This window comes from Ambystoma mexicanum, chromosome 11 (assembly GCF_040938575.1).
Source record: "Ambystoma mexicanum isolate Mex_15411 chromosome 11, UKY_AmexF1_1, whole genome shotgun sequence".
Taxonomy (NCBI): domain Eukaryota; kingdom Metazoa; phylum Chordata; class Amphibia; order Caudata; family Ambystomatidae; genus Ambystoma; species Ambystoma mexicanum.
The window spans coordinates 1332223383-1332245493 of NC_090934.1; positions in this window are offsets into that span (position 1 = coordinate 1332223383).

Here is a 22111-nt window from a genome sequence, read left to right on the forward strand (position 1 = left end):
CACTGGCTTCTATTACCTCATAATGGGTCCTGTTTTTAGATCCCGAAATGTTTGTTGTTGGGGGGGCGTTAATAGTGCACACACATTACACATATATGATGATTTCACATTACCAGAGATTTCAAGATAGAATGTTCGGCACGATATCAGCTTCACACATCCTTATGGTTGAATATACTGACGTAGGAACGTCACGCTTATGGTTGAATATACTGACGTAGGAACGTCACGCTTATGGTTGAATATACTGACGTAGGAACGTCATGCTTATGGTTGTTCACGTGGGGGAACAGAAAATACACGATGGGTGACCCATTTGACGGCAGATCCAAGAGCTCTCATGTAATGTGGCGGGCTGATGGCAAGACACCATTGAGGTTCAAATGACAACACTCACATACATAACACTAAACATACAAGGACTAGGTCTCCCCATCAAAAGAAACAGGCTACTCAATCACTTAAGTGACTTGCAGGAAGACATAATCTTCCTGAAAGAAACGTCTTTGGACGAGGTTGAATCTGCTAAGCTCTAAAGGGGGTGGGTGGCATGGAGCTTCATTCATCAAAGGATAGGAAGAGGGGTGTCTAGATTTTGGGTCAAAAAAGAATTCCCCTGCTAATGCGTGACACTAAAGTGGACAAGGAGGGCTGATGTGTATTATCAAATGGGGTCCTCTTTCAACAACACATCACCCTTTTAAACTTATATGGACCAACGACGGACTCTCCAGGCTTCTTAACACACACCTTCGCAGACTGTGCCGCATACATGGGCTATTTGACACTGAATATGTGCGATTTTAATGTCACCCTCTCATGCAAGTGGGACAGACAATCTGGCACTTTCTATGTCACAGCATTTCCCGCTTAAAAATACGACCCTCCTGAACTTGATGAACAACCTCTGCATAGTTGATGCATGGAAGACACTTCACCATAACAGGATTTCACGTTTTACTGTAACCTTCACAGTAGCTACTCTAGGCTAGACTATTGGTTACTTCTGTCACATACTATATCCCTGGTTAGCAAATGTTACATAGTGCCTATGACGCTGTCAGATTATGTACGAGTCTGCCTGCAACTAACATTCCCAGACGAGCCCAGACAAGCCCTGTTGTGGAGACTTCATCTGACGCACTTACAAAACCAGATTTTGTAGAGCACATCTTGCAAGATAGAGAGGGATTCTGGCGGGACAACATGAACGCAGATTTTAATGGTCTCAGATGCTGGGACACACATAAAGCCTTTTTGCGAGGTCAATACTTCGCACAATGGACGTATATAAGCTTAAAACTTGGATCACTCATGAAACTCAATTGACAGCCAAGCTTCGCAGATCCAAACGTAAACACAAAGTGACCAGGTACCATGAGATTTGTATGCCGATGACTAAACTCTGTTTTCTTAATGGGCTGAAACCCTTTTTTCACAAGGGGACACACCCCTACGAATGATGAAGTTAGCCTTGAAGGGGAGGCAATGAGCCTGGATGATTGGTTTGATTAAGAATCAAAGGAAGGACCTAGTGACAGGAGACAAACATATCAATCAGAGATTCACTGAATTCTATAGAGATCTATATGCGCCCCGTTTCTGTAGAAATATGGAGCAAGTAGGTGCCTTTTTACAATCCATATGTTTACCATTGCTCCCATGAACGGAACTGAGGGCACTGAATGCTTCAATTTCCGAAGAAGTAGTCAAAGCCATAGCGGGCCACACTGCTGGCAAAGCGTCTTGACCCAATGGCCTGCCAATAGACCTGTACAAGCTTTCATCGTTGCTCCTAAACTCAAATCAGTATTTTCTGAAGCACTGCAGTCAGAACACCTTCTGAGATCCATATTTTGGCCAACATAGTAGTTTTTCGATGAACCTGGATGCGATCCAACCAAATGCAACTAGTTTAGAAGGATATCAGTGATTACTTCCGACGCCAAAATGTTAGCAAATTGCTTAGCTCGCAGATTATAGAGACTTCTACCCAGGCTTATCTACCAAGATAAGACAGGATTTATCATAAATCGCCACTCCTTTGATAATCTAACATGACCTTTACATGTCATAGCAGGTGAAGCAGAGGTTCTCTCTTTTGATGCCGGAAAGGCCTTTGCCAAAGCGAGGTGGGACTACATGTTCGCCGTTCTGCATATGTTCGGTATTAGAGGCCAATTAGCACGCATGATAGCTCTTTTATATGACAATCCCATGGCTATGGGTGTTACAAATGGCTGTACATCCTTACCATTCCTGTTACACACTGGAACATGACAGGGGTGCCCACTATCACCCTTGCTGTGTGTGTTGGTGATTGAACCATTGGGTGAGAAGCTTTTCAGAGATGACGAATGGACAGGGCTCACTAGAAGCAACAAGGAACGCGGTGTCTTCCTGTATACAGATGTTCTATTGTTGTACATTAGTCGGTGCTCAGATTCTCTCCCATGCATCTGTACCATCCTATGTGAATATGGTCCAATCACTCGATAAAGCATAAATTGTGACAAATTAGAGGTAATTCCCACACAGCTGGATATCCTATGGGACCCGGGTGGAGTGACTCAGTTAACCCATCAAATATTTGGGGGTACATTTTAGCCCATTTCTAAAGGACTTTGCCGCTCTAAATTATCCCCCTATATTGCAGAAAATAACATAAGATTTGACTAAATGGAGTACGCAGACTCTCTCCCTCACAGGAAGGATTAATGCAGCTAAAATGAATTTTATGCCAAAATTAATCTACCTCTCTTATATGATCCCAGTGACCGAACACAAGTGATGTTTAAGGAGTTCGATAGACAAGTGGTAAAATGTATATCGCGCAGTAAGAAAGTGTGCTTAAATATATCCATTCTCCAAGCATCCAAAAAAGATGGCGGTCTAGCTTTGCCATCATGGAAGCTGTACTATCTTGTGGCGCAGGTCTTGTGGGCAAGAGCTGGCTCAATGATGGAGATACCTCGAGTTGGCTGACTCGGGAATTGGATGTTATACATCCTCTCACACCACAGTTTTAGCGATCCCGCCTATAAAGCAATCTAAGCACATTACGAATCATCCCAATATTCAGCCTACATTTACCCAATGGCATAACATGCGTAAACTAGCTGGGACTAATATAGATGTTGCCCCAAATTGGATTAGCATTATTGTGCTCCTTTCTTACAGCACGCAAAAGAAACATCAAACTAGCAAAGCACAGATTGGCAACATGTGCGTGTCATGCATTTATATGATGAGTCTAAGCTCATACTGTTTCGAGAAGTCAAACAAATACTTGGGCTAAGAGACACAGATTGGCTTCAGTATTTAGCATTACGGTCTATAGCCAACACACACCCCACATTTGAATCCTGGTGTAGGGAACCCTCATCAAGCGAAGCAGAGATTTGAATAGAACTCTCTGAATTCTTGACAATCAAATTGTTTTATATGCTCTTTATTCCAAACAATATTGGTAGGAATACAGTATTAATTGACAAATGGATAGAATAACTAGGTATCCCAATAGATGCAGGAGATATGTATGACTTTTCTGTTATCTAGAAGCTGTGCTTTATGGTTGTGCACTAATTAACCTTTTCAAAATTGACCTCGGGAGAATTGACCGCGGGAGAAATGACCTAATTTAGAAGGTCAATTAGGACATATATGCGGGGGAACCCCCCGCAATCCCCCACCCAATCCAAAACCCCTCACCCAATCCCCTTATATTATTTATAATCCAAAAACAACCCAATACATATATAAAATAACTAAAATAATATAAAGGTCAATTGTGCAGACGGTCAATTAGGACCACTATAATTAGGTCAATTGGGCAAAAGGTCAATTGTAAAAGGTCAATGTGGGTAATACCATGCTTTATAGAAGGGCAGCTTTAAGCAAATTGCAAAGTCTGAAAAAATCATAAATTCTGGGATCCCTACATCTTAAGACTGCTAGATAAAGAGGCACCTGATGCTATACCTCTGGCCTTTAAATAGAACAAGCCTGCTTCCCATATGTGTATGTGTATCAGGGTACTCCCCTCTCCCCTGGATGTTGAGAATTGGCTCATATTGTGGATCCTAATGTGGGTTATGCTGACATTGTTTGAAGTTAAAGATCATTGCTTAACTGTTGCACTTCTGTAATCGAGATCCTGAGAGAACCAGTAAAAAAAGGATGTAGTGGTTGTACTTTGAGGTTGGGTGTGTTGGAGGGGGAATGAGGGTACAGAGACTGTTGAAACAATAATTCTTGTATAATGTTTTCTTTTTTATGCCGAACCCTCTTTGTTTCAGTTTTGTTCTTTAAATGGCAATAAAAAGATTTTGAGGCCGATTTATGGAATTAATGTGCGCTGAAATTTTCAGCGCAAGCATGCGGAAGCGTGCGAATCGCAGTGCCATTGCGAAAATTGCAGCGAAACCTGCGCACAGCGATTCATGGAAGTCTGTGCGCGTGGAAATCCATGGATGTGTGCTGAAATCCTGTTCGGCGCACGTTGGCGCACACGCGTTCAAACAGCGTGCGCACAGCGAAAGCGCACATAGCGCGGTGCACACAACAAAAGTAGGCGTAACACGGGGCGTGACAAGCGGAATGGGGAACAAAGTGTGAATATGTGGGCGTCACGGGGGAAGTACAGGAGGCAAGTGCGCGGAATGCCCACACGCTCGCCTACAACACGTATTCATGGAATCGAATAGGGCAAACCACCGCACGGGCAAAGACGCGCACAGGCCTAAACCCGTCCGCCAAACGAAGGCAGGCGGTAGCGTCCCTGCGCATGAAAAAAAAGTGCGCTAACAAAAATCACGTACATACAGCTATGATGAATGTCCCATACTGTGTCCCTCTAGGACAAATGACGTGCAAAGGGGTACGCGACAAACACGGACACTCGCTGTGTGAAAAATAGTGTGTGCGTGTATTTCGGGGGTGCACGGGAAGTTTCACACGCGATAGGCCTTGGGCGAGTGGGGTACGTGTATAACTGGAGTTTGCGTGGAGTTTCATTAGCGATTGGATCCGGGTATGTGTATGCCTGGGGTGCACGGGAAGTTTCACACGCGAAAGGGCCTGTGTGAGTGGGGTACGTGTATTTCTGGGGTGCGCGGGAAGTTTCACACGCAAAAGGGCCTGTGCGAGTGGGGTACATGTATTTCTGGGGTACGCATGGAGTTACACACGCGATAGGCCCTGTGCGAGTGGGGTACGTGTATTCCTGGGGTTCGGGGAAGTCTCACACGCGATTTCAGCAGGGTACGTGTATTTCGGGGGTGCCGGGGAGTCCTACACGTGAATTGGCAGTGTGGGTCCTCCCAGGTGATTCCTCTACACCCTCCATGGCCCCTGGAGGCAGCCCACACCACAGGGGACTACCCTGCACCCCTGGTCATGTCCCGCAGGCAGCCCATCCACCATGGGCATGCCCCCCAGCCAAGCCACATGTCACCCTGCACTACTGATCACCAAGCATGACCCCCTGCACCCCCACCCCCCAGCAGTCAGGGGCACCTGCCAGCAGGCCCCCACACATGTCCCACACATGTCCCCCTGCACCCCCACGCCCCAGAAGTCAGGGGCACCTGCCAGCAGGCCCCCACACATGTCCCACACATGTCCGTCTGCACCCCACCCCCAGCAGTCAATGGCACCTGCCAGCAGGCCCCCAGTCATGTCCCACACATGTCCCCCTGCACTCCCACCCCCCAGCAGTCAGGGGCACCTTCCAGCAGGCCCCCACTCATGTCCCACACATGGCCCCCTGCACCCCCACCCCCCAGCAGTCAGGGGCACCTGCCAGCAGGCCCCCACACATGTCCCACACATGGCCCCCTGCACCCCAACCCCCCAGCAGTCAATGGCACCTGCCAGCAGGCCCCCAGTCATGTCCCACACATGTCCCCCTGAACCCCCACCCCCCAGCAGTGCAGGGCACCTGCCAGCAGGCCCCCACACATGTCCCCCAGCACTCCCACCCCCAGCAGTCAGGGGCACCTGCCAGCAGGCCCCAACACATGTCCCCCAGCACCCCCACCCCCCAGCAGTGCAGGGCACCTGCCAGCAGGCCCCCACACATATCCCCCAGCAGCCACACCCCCCAGCAGTCAGGGGCACCTGCCAGCAGGCCCCCACACATGTCCCACACATGTCCCCCTGCACCCCCACCCCCCAGCAGTCAGGGGCACCTGTCAGCAGGCCCCCACTCATGTCCCACACATGTCCCCCTGCACCCCACCCCCCAGCAGTCAGGGGCACCTGCCAGCAGGCCCCCACACATGTCCCCCTGCACCCCCAACCCCCAGCAGTGCAGGGCACCTGCCAGCAGGCCCCCACTCATGTCCCACTCATGTCCCCCTGCACCCCCACCCCCCAGCAGTCAGGGGCATCTGCCAGCAGGCCCCCACTCATGTCCCACTCATGTCCCCCAGCACCCCCACCCCCCAGCAGTCAGGGGCAGCTGCCAGCAGGCCCCCACACATGTCCCCCATCACCCCCACCCCCCAGCATTACAGGGCACCTGCCAGCAGGCCCCCACTCATGTCCCACTCATGTCCCCCAGCACCCCACCCCCCAGCAGTCAGGGGCACCTGCCAGCAGGCCCCCAGACATGTCCCCCTGCACTCCCACCCCCCAGCAGTGCAGGGCACCTGCCAGCAGGCCCCCACTCATGTCCCACTCATGTCCTCCACCACCCCACCCCCCAGCAGTCAGGGGCACCTGCCAGCAGGCCCCCACACATGTCCCCCTGCACCCCCACCCCCAGCAGTACAGGGCACCTGCCAGCAGGCCCCCACTCATGTCCCACTCATGTCCCCCTGCACCCCCACCCACCAGCAGTCAGGGGCACCTGCCAGCAGGACCCCACACATGTCCCCCAGCACCCCCACCCCCCAGCTGTGCAGGGCACCTGCCAGCAGGCCCCCACTCATGTCCCACTCATGTCCCCCAGCACTCCCACCCCCCAGTAGTCAGGGGCACCTGCCAGCAGGCCCCCCACACATGTCCCCCAGCACCCCCACCCCCCAGCAGTCAGGGGCACCTGCCAGGAGGCCCCCACTCATGTCCCACTCATGTCCTCCAGCACCCCCACACCCCAGCAGTCAGGGGCACCTGCCAGCAGGCCCCTCACACATGTCCCCCTGCACCCCTACCCCCCAGCAGTCAGGGGCACCTGCCAGCAGGCCCCCACACATGTCCCCCCCGACAGGTCATCACACTCCAGACCCATGCCCCTCACGGCCACCCAAATCCCACCCCAGTCCAAACACCCCACATTGAATTCCCAAAGTCATGATAGAAAATACATAACCAGCATGGCCATGAATCAATGTCCCTCAGACCCACCCAATGGTGACACATGACTGTGAAAAGATCAACATTGTGACATGCACAAAACAAATGAGATAAGACCACATCAATAAAGTATATAATAAATGTGTATTCAATAATTAACCAAATGAATAAAAAAAAATCACACAATAATGGAAATAATGAAGAAAAAGCTGCAAACTATTCAAAAAAAATGTCTGAAACCAGAATCCAAATCAATCCAAAAGCAAATGGGTCCAAAGAGTCTGTCCGTCCAACCAAATCCAAAGTGTAAAAATAAGACACATCCATTGATCCATGGTAAAAAAGAAACTTAAATGAAGTGAAATCCAGTGTAGAACTATATACAAAGTACAAATCCAGGGTCCATGAGCCCAACCATTGAAAGGAAACCTACAAAAACCCTACCTAATGAACAACTATATACAAAAAGGTGGGGCATTGTCCAAGCGCCCCAAATGAAATGAAAACCAAAAGGAAACCTAACACTAATTAACTATATACAATGGCAGCGGGCTAGTCCAACGGCTCACTTCCTGATTTCCCGGGCCAGGGCATCATCGAACTCCTGCCCGATGTCCCGGAGGTGGTCCTCTTCTAAAGCCCTGAGTGTTCGCAGGGACGATGACATCCTGACCTCCAGGTCCCTGCGAATTGCCTCGAGGCACTCAGCCCGCCTCAGAGCCCTTTGGATGGAGTTCTCCGCCCTAACCATTGTGAGCCGTGTCTCTTCCGCCCGCTGCCGCTCCGCATCTATAGCATGACCTAACCGCTACCACACGGAAGACACTTCCCGTCCTGGGTTCTCCTGCCCTCTGGCCGATGCCTGCCCCTCCGATGTCGAAGGCCCCGAGCCATCATGGCTCCCACCTTGTTGCTGCTGCTGCTGTGCCTGTGCCCATGCCCTGGCTCCTGCTGCCTGCACATCCTCCTCCGGCTGGGGTGCAGTTGTTGAGGTGGCCACCCCTGCTGGACGTCCGACTCCCGACTGTGGCAGGGATGTGTCCTCCACCAGCCTGGCCGCACGGCCAGAGGCAGCTCCACAGGGTACCCAGGTGATACATGGATGGGAAGATGGCACGGAGGACGACTGGCACATAGGGGGTTCAGGTGAGGAGGGGGTCGAACCAAGGTTCAGCAAACGGCCTGGGTGACCTGTCCCAGTAGGCTGACGTGGTCAACGAGCCATTCGAGATGACGTGCAGTCTCCCCATGAAAAGACTGCAGGTCACCTCGCATGTCCCGTTGACGCTACGCCACCCCACCCAGGACAGGCTCAACCCGGTCCCGGATAGCCACGTCTGCAGGGAGAGGAAGGCCAGTTGTTGTAAGCGGATCCCCTCCCTGAAAACGGGTCTGGACGTAGGCATCCCTCCTCGTGTGGGATGATGCAGCCACAGGATCGGGGACAGGATTACACACGGGCACCTCAGTGGCGGCCTGTGCTGCCTGCTGTCCCTGCCCCTGCACTGCACCACTGGCACCAGTGGAATCCCCACCTCCAGACCCCGTCTCTGTCCCTTGCGCGGCCTCCTCCTCCACCAAACCCCCCACCAACCTGGATGACTCCATGCCATCTTCCTTCGTCGGACCCTGTGAGGTCTCAGCTGCCCCTTCTGCTGCTTTCCTCGAATTACATGCTGACGTGCAATTTTTTCACGTGCCAAATCATTCCGTATCAAGCTGCCCACGCGAAAACACACGGAAGACCACGCTCCTGCCATGAAGGCCATTTTCCTGCCCCCAAGAGCCCCGAGCACGCTCCCACCTGCCATCTGCTGCTGCCTGCCTGCCTGCTGCCCACGTGCCCTGCTATTTGGTGCCTGCACATCAGCCATCTGCAGGGGTCCAGTTGCTGTGTCCACCCCTGCTGGAACAGAAGACTCCCGACTGGAATACCATCACTCCACAGCCCAGCCCCAGGACCCATTTGCCCACCCACGCCTGCCTCGGGGGTCGCCATGTCAGGGCAAACACCATCTGAGACCACTGGAGACCCCCAGCCAGAGGGGCAGAGGGCCACCAGCTTCAGTCAGAAGGAAGTTGCTGTCCTGGTGGAGCATGTCCTGGGGCATTATGATGCCCTCTTTGGAACATCACGCGCCAACAAGGAAGGACGGGATAGGATCTGGGACGACTTTGTGGTTGCCATCAACGCAGAGGGGGTGGCAACCCGCAACATCAAGCAAGTCAAGAAGCGCTGGGAGGACTTGAGGTCCAGGACCCTCAACAAGGCCCGGCGCCTCGTGGAGTGGGGCCGGGGCAGCATGAATACCATCCAGATGAGGGTCCCAGTGCTCCACGCCCAGATCCTTTGGAGGCAGACCCGTCCGGAGTTGAGTGGTAAGTGGCCAAGCATTGCTGTGTGAGACAGGGTATGTTGCAGGGTGCTTGTTGTCTGATACTTGCCTGTATGTGTGACATAGGCCATGTACCTATGTGTGTGTGCAGGGACATCATGGTCATGCATGTGAGACCAGTAATGTGTAGACCACATGGTTGGTGCATGTGTTACAATGCAACATGCTGAGCAGCATGGGGAATGCACACATTAATGCATGCCTGTCTCTGTTATTGGACATGGATGGGGTGTGAGAGATGGGTGCTGCTGTCATGGACATGTATGGTGTCCATGTCTGTGACTTGGAAATGCCATGGATGCATGACACATGTCTGTGACAATGTTCAGATTAACTGATGCAGCCTACTCATCCTTGTATCCACTGTGTCTGGGGTGTACGAAGCCAGATGGATGAAACCAGGGTGAAGTGTGTGCATGTGATAGGCATGACCCATGATGCATGTGAGTTTCAAACCAGCATTGTATGTTTCAAGAGTCCCTTGGACATGTATGCTAATGTTCATAGCATGTGCCATGTCTGTTACTGCATGTGTTTTGCCTGCACTGACCCATGTGTTGTGGAGGGACATGATGGAAGTGATGTTTGACAGTGCCACTCATCTGCTATTGCTTCCTGTCTAGGGGACCATTGTACAGTACCCTGATGCTTGTGTTCTATGTCTCCCTCTACATAGTGGCAAGTGATGAAGAGGGCAGAGACTGCGCTGTGGAGCAAAGCGGCGGGGATGCCCCTACCCGCTGGCGACGCAAGGCCCAGTCACCCTCCCAGAATTTACCATCGTCCGGGAGTGAGGGGACTGGTGCTGCGTCTGCCACTACGGCTGCAGTGGGAGGGGTGGGTGAGCCCCCACAGGGGCTTGCAGCGGCAGAAGATGGTGTGGAGCCATCCAGGTTGGTGGTTTCCACAGAGGAGGAGGAGGCCGCTACTGAGCCGCACATGGGGCCTGGTGGGGGTGGTACCACTGGTGCAAGTGGTGCAGTCCAGGGCCAGGGGCAGGAGGCAGCACAGGTCACCGTGGAGGGGCCTGTGCATGTCGCTGTCCCTGACCCTGTGACTGCACCACCATGCACCAGCAGGGATGCCCCATCCCAGGCCCGTCCGCAGGTAGGGGGGATGTCCATGTCATCTGACACTCCTCTACCTGCGGACGAGGGGACCCCTGGCCATATGGAGAAGGTCCTGATTGGTGTCGCGTTGCGCACGCGTGACATTAGTGATGACGTGCGTGCTTCCCGGGGGGAGCACGCACCTCATCACGAAGAGCAGCGTGCTAATGTGGCCCAGTTGGGAGTGTCCATGGTCGGGGTTTTTTGTACATGTGTCGGCCACTCTGGCGGCCCTCTCCTCCTCTGTGGAGACTATGCGCCAGTTGTTCTCCATGCCGTCTTCTGGCCCAGATACCACCAGGGCCCCCTGTGGACCTTCCCTGACCAATGCAGTCAGCTCGGTGGGGATCCCATCGCTGCCACAGTCGGGAGTCGGAGTTCCAGCAGGGGTGGACACCACAGCAACTGGACCCCAGCAGATGGAGGATGTGCCGGCATCATCGAGCAGGGCACGTGCACGACGGCGTCGGTGGATTCCATCTGCCTGGATGCTGTCGTGCTGGCAGAGACAGTTGCGTCGGAGGCAGCGGCAGGCTCAACGTGGGAGGCATCATGGCTCGGGGCAATCTACATCAGAGGGGCAGGCATCGGCCGGAGGGCAGGAGGACCCTGGAATGGGAGTGTCTTTCGTGTGGCAGCGGTTGGGCCAGCAGATAGGTGCGGAGGAGGCATGGCTCACGATGGTCAGGGCGGAGAACTCCAGGCACAGGGCGCTGAGGCGGGCTGAGTGCCTCGAGGGAATTCGCAGTGAGTTGGAGGTGGACATGGTGTTATCCCTGCAGACCTTGGGGCCAGAGAACAGGCCCGCCTCCAGGACATTGAACAGGAGTTCGATGATGCCCTGGCCCATGACATCAACAAGTGAGCCGTTGGACTTGCCCGCCGCCATTGTATATCGTTCATTAGTGTTAAGTTTCATTTCTTTTTTCTTTCATTTGGGGCGCATGGACTATGCCCCACATTTTTGTATATAGTTAGTAATTAGGTAGGTTTCATTGTAGGTTTCATTTATGTCGTTGGGCTCATGGACCCTGGATTTGCTATTTGTACATAGTTTTACAGTGGATTTTTCTCCTTCATCTTTATTTTTCTTCACCATGGAGCAATGGATATTATGCTTTTCTTTCCCTTTGGATTTGCTTTGTTCGACGGTGACTTTGGACACATTTTCATTTGGATTAATTTGGATTCTCATTTTTTTTATTTATCATTTTTTGGGACATGCTGCATTTTCAATATTATTGGCATTATTGTGTGTTTTTATTTCATTCCCTTCATTTTGACTTGATTACATTTTTGTTTCTTACTTCAATGTGTGGTCTTCTCTCATTGGTTTCATGCATGTCACAATGTGGGTTTTCTCAGTCATGTGTTGCCATTGTGTGGGTCGGACAGACTTGTACTCATGCGCATACTGCTTATTTGTGATCTATCATGTAATGGAGATTTCAATTTGGAGTAGATGTAAAGCTTGGTTGGGTGTTTGGACTGGGGTGCTGTGGGGTGGGATTTGTGTGGCCATAAGAGCCAGGGATCTAGATTGTGATGACGTGTTGGCTGGGGGACATGTGTCAGGGCCTGCTGGCAGGTGCCTGTCAATGATGGGGTGGTGGGGGTGCAGGGGGACATGTGTGGGACATGTGTGGGGGCCTGCTGGCAGGTGCCCCTGACTGCTGGGGGGTGGGGGTGCTGTGGGACATGTGTGGGGGCCTGCTGGCAGGTGCCCTGCACTGCTGGGGGGTGGGGGTGCTGGGGGACATGTGTGGGGGCCTGCTGGCAGGTGCCCTGCACTGCTGCAGGGTGGGGGTGCTGGGGGACATGTGTGGGGGCCTGCTGGAAGGTGCCCCTGACTGCTGGGGGGTGCAGGGGGACATGTGTGGGACATGTGTGGGGGCCTGCTGGCAGGTGCCCCTGACTGCTGGGGGGTGGGGGTGCAGGGGGACATGTGTGGGAAATGTGTGGGGGCCTGCTGGCAGGTGCCCCTGACTGCTGGGTGGTGGGGGTGCAGGGGGACATGTGTGGGGGCCTGCTGGCAGGTGCCCTGCACTGCTGGGGGGTGGGGGTGCTGGGGGACATGTGTGGGGGCCTGCTGGCAGTTGCCCTGCACTGCTGGGGGTGCTGGGGGACATGTGTGGGACATGAGTGGGAGCCTGCTGGCAGGTGCCCCTGACTGCTGGGGTGTGGGGGTGCTGGGGGACATGTGTGGGAAATGTGTGGGGGCCTGCTGGCAGGTGCCCCTGACTGCTGGGTGGTGGGGGTGCTGGGGGACATGTGTGGGGGCCTGCTGGCAGGTGCCCTGCACTGCTGGGGGTGGGGGTGCTGGGGGACATGTGTGGGGGCCTGCTGGCAGGTGCCCTGCACTGCTGGGGGGTGGGGTGCAGGGGGACATGTGTGGGACATGAATGGGGGCCTGCTGGCAGGTGCCCTTGACTGCTGGGGGGGTGGGGGTGCAGGGGGACATGTGTGGGACATGTGTGGGGGCCTGCTGGCAGGTGCCCCTGACTGCTGGGGGGTGGGGGTGCAGGGGGACATGTGTGGGACATGAGTGGGGGCCTGCTGGCAGGAGCCCCTGACTGCTGGGGGGGTGCAGGGGGACATGTGTGGGACATGTGTGGGGGCCTGCTGGCAGGTGCCCCTGACTGCTGGGGGGTGGGGGTGCAGGGGGACATGTGTGGGACATGTGTGGGGGCCTGCTGGAAGGTGCCCCTGACTGCTGGGGGTGGGGGTGCTGGGGGACATGTGTGGGGGCCTGCTGGCAGGTGCCCCTTACTGCTGGGGGGTGGGGGTGCTTGGGGACATGTGTGGGGGCCTGCTGGCAGGTGCCCTGCACTGCTGGGGGTGGGTGTGCTGGGAGACATGAGTTGGTGATCAGTAGTGCAAGGTGACATGTGGCTTGGCTGGGGGGCATGCCCATGGTGGATGGGCTGCCTGCGGGACATGACCAGGGGTGCAGGGTAGTCCCCTGTGGTGTGGGCTGCCTGCAGGGGCCATGGAGGGGGTAGAGGGGACACCTGGGAGGACCCACACTGCCAATTCACGTGTAGGACTCTGCGCGCTCCCCCGAAATACGTGTTCCCCGCTCTGACAGCAAAATCACGTGTGAAACTTCATGCGCAGCCCGGTAATACACGTACCCTACTCCAATCGCTTGTGAAACTTCCCGCGCACCCCTGAAATACACGTACCCTACTCCAATATGCGTTCCCCGCTCTGACAGCAAAATCGCATGTGAAACTTCATGCGCAGCCCGGTAATACACGTACCCTACTCCAATCGCTTGTGAAACGTCCCGCGCACCCCTGAAATACACGTACCCTACTCCAATCGCGTGTGAAACTTCAAGCGCACCCCTGAAATGCACGTACCAAGCCCAATCGCGTGTGAAACTTCCCGCGCAACCCTGAAATACACGTACCCAGGCCAATCGCGTGTGAAACTTCCCACGCACCCCTGAAATACACGTACCCAGCCCAATCGCGTGTGAAACTTCCCGCGCACCCCTGAAATAAACGTACCCTACTCCAATCCCATGTGAAACTTCCCGCGCACCCCTGAAATACACGTACCAAGCCCAATTGCGTGTGAAACTTCCCGCGCACCCCTGAAATACACGTACCCAGCCCAATCATGTGTGAAACTTCCCACGCACCCCTGAAATACACGTACCCAGCCCAATCGCGTGTGAAACTTCCCGCGCACCCCTGAAATACACGTACCCAGGCCAATTTCGTGTGAAACTTCCCGCCCACCCCTGAAATACACGTACCAAGCCCAATCGTGTGTGAAACTTCCCGCGCACCCCTGAAATACACGTACCCAGCCCAATCGCGTGTGAAACTTTCCGCGCACCCCTGAAATACACGTACCCAGCCCAATCGCATGTGAAACTTCCCGCGCACCCCTGAAATACATGTACCCAGGCCAATCGCGTGTGAAACTTCCCGTGCATCCCTGAAATACACGTACCCAGCCCAATCGCGTGTGAAACTTCCCACGCACCTTTGAAATACATGTACCCAGCCCAATCGCGTGTGAATCTTCCCGCGCACCCCCGTAATACACGTATGATATGATATGATATGATATGGCATTTGTAACACGCCTATACACAAGTGTTTCAAGGCGCGACGAGGCTGGGAGGGGGGAACAAGGGGAAGACAGACAACGATTCTACTAGGCCAGGTGTCATTCAGATCGCGCAAGTGCAGGGGTAGGGGGGAAGGGAAAAAGTGCAAGGGGAAGGGGAGGGGGGAAGTGCTGTACCCCACTCGCACAGGTCCTTTCGCGTGTGAAAGTTCCCGCGAACCCCGTAAGACACGTACCCTGCTGAAATCATGTGTGAAACTTCCCGCGAATCCCAGTAATACACGTACCCCACTCGCACAGGCCCTTTCACATGTGAAACTTCACACGCACCCCAGTAATACACGTTCCCCGCTTGGTGTTTGCAGTTTGGCAGCCCTGTAAACTGGTCCAGGGTTAGCGCAGCCCTTTGCGCTGATTTGGGAATTTTGATGGCTTTTCCTTGCGCGAGGGCCTTCTTGGGGGCGTAACTGGCGCTGCTGCAGGGTCGCTGAGCCACTCTGCTCCACGGCTGGTTTTGGAGGCTAAAATCCATGAATACGCTGTGCGCGGAAATCGATTTTAGTGCACGCGGCTGGCGCAGACATTCGCACGCACACACTGTGCGCCAGCCGCATGCACCACTTTTGTGTGAAATTCTATGAATTACCCTGTTTTTTTTTTAAAGTCTTGTACTCTAGGAAAGGGTAATGAAAGTATTGGGTAGAATCCATGCTTATGTCATCAATTATTAACATTTTCAAACTTTTGAAAATTGCACATACTTGCTTTGTGGATCAAGAATAAGGTCATTGATATTAATTTTTTTTTAAATTTTCTACCGATAACGTTAATGTAGTGGTATGCCACCAACATTTTAAACTTCAAGACAAGTTGATGCTGTTACAAAACATGCTAATGGATTAGCAAATTTCTCTTTCACAACGATAGCTATAACTTTAATTAGGTCACATTTTCCAGTGCCTGTTTCTGCAATATCTTGTGGTGACGGTTTAAAGTTTGTACATTCACAGAACTTTAGTTGATGTAAAAAAATAGGGATGCATGTTCCTAAAAAAGTTTAAATACTAGATTTAGCTTGCAATTTGTTTGCCAACTTTTTCTTCTAAATTATGTTTTTATTTGTCATCTTGTTGCATTGCAGCAAGGAACTCCTGTATTGCTCTTGATTTCTTTTTAGCAGTTGTCTACGCTGGTTAACATTTGAATTTGATGTTGCTATCTGTGTTTTTTGCTATTTCTGTCTCAAGCATCTTTTCTTGCTCAATTTCTTCATCTAGCATTTTTATATAACTAGTGAAGGCTAGGTATTTATTGTTATCTTTTTTTATTTATAAGTGCAACTTCTAAACTATACCAATTTCCTTGTAAATCATAATAATGCAGTTATTTTATTTTACCGAAATTGCGGATCTCATTCAAATAGGAGACTATGACATCTTCGTCATAACAGAAACTTGGCTGCACCAATCTGCAGGACCTGCCCTAATGCTTGCCTTACCCCATAATTACACCATACTTAGAGAAGACAGAGTCAACTCTCGAGGAGGTGGCCTAGCTATTATTGCTAAAAATAATCTCACCCTAAAAACTGAATCAAGTTCAACAACTAACTCCTGCGAATCATTAACTGCTAAACTCCTCGCATCTCCCTCTCAAACTATTACTATTCACCTTATCTATAGACCACCAGGCCCTATTGGCACGTTCGAGGAGGACATTTCCACAATCCTCTCAAACAACCTAAAAACTTCATCCCAAGCTATCCTTCTGGGAGACCTAAACCTAGGCTACAATGACCCTAAAGACCTGCAAGCAACTAATATCACTAATGTCATCTCAGAACTAGGCTTCTCCCAAAAAATCCTACAACCCACACACGAAAAAGGCCGTATACTTGATTGGGTTGCTGACTATAACTGCAATACAACGATTGTCGATATCACCTCACAAATCGGGACTGATCATGCACTGATAACTTTCCTCCTAAATGTTAACCTGGCCCTACCTATTGTAAATGCTCTGGCTCCCCCTTTGCCAACCAGAAACAAAAAACTTATAACTACAGAAAAACTGCTACCACTCATCCTCCCCAGATTAAACTCTCTACCTGACTTATTGGACACCTCATCACTAGTAAATGAATTCAACTCTTCCATGGCTACAGCTCTAGATACTATTGCCCCACTGAAACTGAGAAAGAGCAAGCCCAGAGCCCACCTAAACACCTGGTTTACTCCTCACCTCAAATCTCTAAGACTTGAAAAACGTAAATGCGAATCTGCTTGGCGACTAACCCCAACAGAGACAAATAAAATTACACTCATCAATGCCTCCAAGATTTACAAAAATGAAATAAAGAAAGCAAAAAGAGATAATTTCAACAACAGAATACTGCAGGCCAAATCTGGAACGAAAGAACTATTCCTTATACTAAAGGAACTAGAAAACCCTATTCCTATCCAAGATAACTGTGACAAAAATAAAATATGGTGCTCGAACATCCAAAAAGCACTAAATGACAAAATTGCCACACTCCAATCAAAAATTGAGACAAAGAAACAGAATATTCCACCCTCAACTAACCCAAGAGGCAAACCACCAATCAGCACTAAACTAGACCATAAATTTAACTTCTCGAAAGTAACTATATTCGAAACTGAAAATATAATACTTTCACTCAAGCCATCCAATTGCCGAGGCGACCTATGCCCAGCCCAACTAATAAAGGACGCGGCCAGAGACCTCTCCCCATTCATTTCTAAGCTTATTAATGCCTCCTTTGCTTCAGGCACTATACCAGATAACCTCAAGCAATCCTGGGTCCTCCCCCTCCTAAAAAAACAAACACTGGACCCATCCATCCCGACTAACTACAGGCCTATCACAACGGTACCCTTCCTGTTAAAAATCCTAGACAGGGTAGCCTACCTGCAGATCCAAAAACATCTGGAGCTGCACCACCTTTTAGGCACAAGACAATCAGGCTTCAGACCCCAGCACGGAACTGAAACCGCGCTCATCGATCTTAAAACTCAGGTTGATGAGCTGAGAGACTCTGGAAAGATGGCCCTACTCCTCTTACTGGACCTCTCTGCAGCCTTCGACCTAGAGGATCATGATGTGCTCTGCACCCACCTAGAAACAGCTGCTCATTTCTCCACACATGCCATCGCATGGATCAAATCATTCCTAACAGGTAGAACTATGAGAGTCTTCTCTACTTCTGCTGCTGCTGACCCTGTATCCATCACATGTGGAGTCCCACAAGGTTCTTGTGTCTCCCCCACTATGTACAACATCTTCACGAAGCCCTTGTTCGATGATCTAGATGATCTGGGTGTTACCTACACTAACTATGCGGATGACACTCAGATTCTCATACCACTTTCAGGGGATTATGAACAAGATTTGGCATTAGTGAACAAGACCTATCTCATCATTCAGGCATGGATGGCCACCCACGGGCTATGCCTGAATGATGACAAAACGGAACTTATCATACTGGGGAACAAACAAAACATCAATAGATTAAAAGAAGAATACTCCTCCTTCGTCATAGACGGCAACACTATCAAGGTGGCAAAAGAGGTAAAAACATTAGGGTTTTACCTTGATTCCCACCTCTCCCTAACCAAACAGGTGAGCGCAATGGCATCCAGCACCGCATATACCTGCAAGCTGATTAGAGCCGCAAAACCATACCTATCCACTGCCAACTGCCTAACCCTTGCTCGAGCATTAGTGCTGTCGAAATTGGACTATTGCAACGCACTATACTTAGGGGCCAATAAACATACGTTGCAAAAGATTCAAACACTACAGAACAATGCTCTTAGAGCTGCCTTAGGAATTCCAAGAAGGGAGCATATTTCAGAGGCTAGAAAACAATCCAACTGGCTCTCCACAGCGGACAAAATCAAACTCAAGACAGCTTCTCTAACTTTCAAAAGTATCAACCATCTAGCACCCAAATACCTAGCTGCTAAATTCAACAGAAAAATCTCCACTAGACCTACCAGAGAAGCATACTTCAACCAGTTAGTGATACCCCCATTTAAACTAAGTACGGCCGGAGGAAACAGCTTCCCGGTCAAAGCTGCCCAACTTTGGAACTCCCTCCCGCCCGGCCTGAGATCTACCCAATCCTACGCTCTCTTCAGATCTAACTGTATCAACTGGATCAAAGAAAATGACCGATAGTCCCGCCCTACACTAACATAACTACTGTCCTACAGACGTACTATGCACATAATTATATACTCTCTATCTTCCTACTGCATATTTCCTGTACATATTATGTTATATGTTTATATTATGCACATTGTATATTCTCCCTACTGTCCTGCATTATGTAATTTCTACGATGTATAACCACCACTTGTAAGCATGCGTAACCTGTAAAGCTTAAAGTATCCTTGAACAACGCGCCCGGTTACCCTCGGGTTTGGTGCGCGCTATAAATAATAAACAAACAAACAAACAAACAAACACAAACCACATGTGTGCTTAAATGATTAGCTGTACATGGGTTTTGTTGTCTTATTACGCAACCCTCAATGGATTTAATTTTAAAACCTCCCTTTTTACTGTTTTCTTCAACATCCTCTAGATAATGTAAGCTTGGAGAATCTCGTATAAATGAAAATGTTCTAAATGATCAGATCTTCTTGTATTGTTGGTATCAAGCAAGCTTATTTTTCGTCTAAAGTTTTCTCACTGTTTGGATGAATTATTGCTACCATTTCCATTTCATGGTAAGCTTTTAATACTTTACCTTTGTTGTCTGGATGCCCTAGAGAAATCTGCTTGTTGTCTACATTTTCTCTATAAAACTGTGTTCCTGTTAATTTAGTAGCAGCTTTGTATGTGCCATATTTACAATGAGAAAGGGTTTTAACTAGTAAATATACAGATAGTGAATTGTCACTTGTTATTTCTTTCCAAAGATCCTGTAATTTATATTTTAACAGTTCAGAAATGATCTACGACTTGCAGTCATTGAATTGTCTGCCACAAATTGTATATCAATGTTTGCATTCCACATTCTTAGTAGTTCTTAAGGATAGTACAATTACAATCTTGCTTTAATTCATAAGGACTTTTTTCTTTTTACATGGTGCCAAATGCTGAAAGATGGTAATTAATTATTGTTCCTGCATGTTTCTATGAATTCAAGTCAACATTTTGTGTAACATGTTCATCTGTTTTGTATGTTCATTTACAATAAGATGTCCAATTGGGTGTCTGGAAATTGATTACTTGGTTGTGCAATTCAGGGTTTTGTAGCTCATTTGAAATTTTACGACTTATATATTTTTCTAGCAACTTAGTTACTGTTTTAGGTCTGTCTTCTCAACATCATGGAGCACCTTCAATCAACAAAAACTATATGGCTGTGGGGAGCTCCACAAGCTTTGTAGTCTTTTCTTTTTCTTTCTGTCTAATGGTGGACATTCTCAGTTTAAAATAAAGATTAACATTCCACGGAAACTATGACGAAAATGTATTCACACAAATGGAATCATTTGGGATTAGAAATGTGATGTTATGAAGGTTTGCATTTGTTTATTTTAAAGAGTCAATACATTTTCCCTTGAAGCTATAGCACAACTTAAAGCTTGAAGTCATGTTGGTGGTGCAAGGTTACTCAACAGCCAATATAAATCAGATAAACACCTAAATCAATATTCTTTTTTCCTAGCATATTTGCTAATATTTTTGTAAAGCTGCTTTCTAAAACTCGATCTTAAGATTCTACTTCTTGAATAAGTGTAGATGCTGTCAGGTTTTCCTACACTAAGAGTATGAGAAATGCTGTAGCATACTTTTGCTAATTCACTTTCAGAAAGTAAATGAAACATATTTGTGATAGTCTAAATTGAGGATCACTTGTACACACATGACTTTTCCTAAATTGAGTGGGAGATATTTATACTGGTCTGTCATCTAAAGTTCCTGCAGGAAACAGTTGGGCAAAAAATCTTTCTTCTGTGTATTTATGCCCTTCTCTAAGTAACGTCTCTACTCCGTGTTTCATTTGAAATAATTCAATCAAATTACCCATGACCTCTTCAGAAAATAAAGTGTACATTATACGTCTATATCTTTAAAATGCATACACATTTTTATGTTTTCTTCCTGTGGGGATTGTTCCTCCAAAAATAAACTAATGGTAAGTTCAAGCAGCATCTTATTGTTTACATCAATGTTTTTTTCATCTACATTAGTACATTCTACAGACTTTTGTAGTGTGTGCAGCTGCAATGCTTATAAAAATGTAGAGAATATTGGTTAACTTCTAAATTAAATTTGTTTTTGTTTGGTGCAGTACCTGAGTAGTACACATTTCATTCTGTGAAGGTTCATCCTCAATTGTGTTTACCAAACATACTAATACAAAGTATTGGTCTTTGTATAACATCACAAAATACTTTACATTTTGTCTAAGCTTTAGCTTTCCATTGTTTGTTTTAAATGTTAAAGTAATTTGTCATGCTTATTTTTCTACATTCATTCCCAAAACATAGTGTCTAATAGATGTAATATGTGCAGCTAATATCCACCTTTGATGTATATACATGTTATAACTGTGTTTTCCAGAAGAACACGGAATATGTTTCCATGTTAATTGTCAGGAATAGGGTCTGGGGCAAGCCTACAATATTGTAAGAAATAAGACAAAAACTACGATTCCCAGCATGCTTAGAGGCGCAATGGTAGTTCACGTATTTGCGCCAGGAGACAGCTGGAGTTCATTAATGGAGTATTTAGCCGTTGACCGCCCGTGCACAGGTGCTGATCATTAATGTTGTGCAGCACGGGCGGCCACGACGGTGTGTATGAGGAACGCAGGATGGCGAGCGAGTGAGTTATGTCGATGATGGCGGACGGAGGCTTCTGTAAACCACAGCAGTGAGTGAGAGTATCTGGCCGAGCAAGTGTAGCCTTGATGTTAATCTTGGGAGGCAGCGCGAACTTCGCGTAAGACCTCGCCATAGCTCCAGGGCCGCAGCGGTGAATACTTCTCCCTTCCAGACCGCGGCCTTCACTTCCATACGCGGCAGCTGCTCCACGGGGCGGCGGCGTCTCACGGCGACTTACCAGAACGTCCGGGTGTACTTGTGAGGCACCCGGACTCGAAGATAAGTACACGGATACATGTTTCATTCATGTTGACAAGAATTATGTTTTACTTGATACGTTAAAGACTTGAATGAGTTA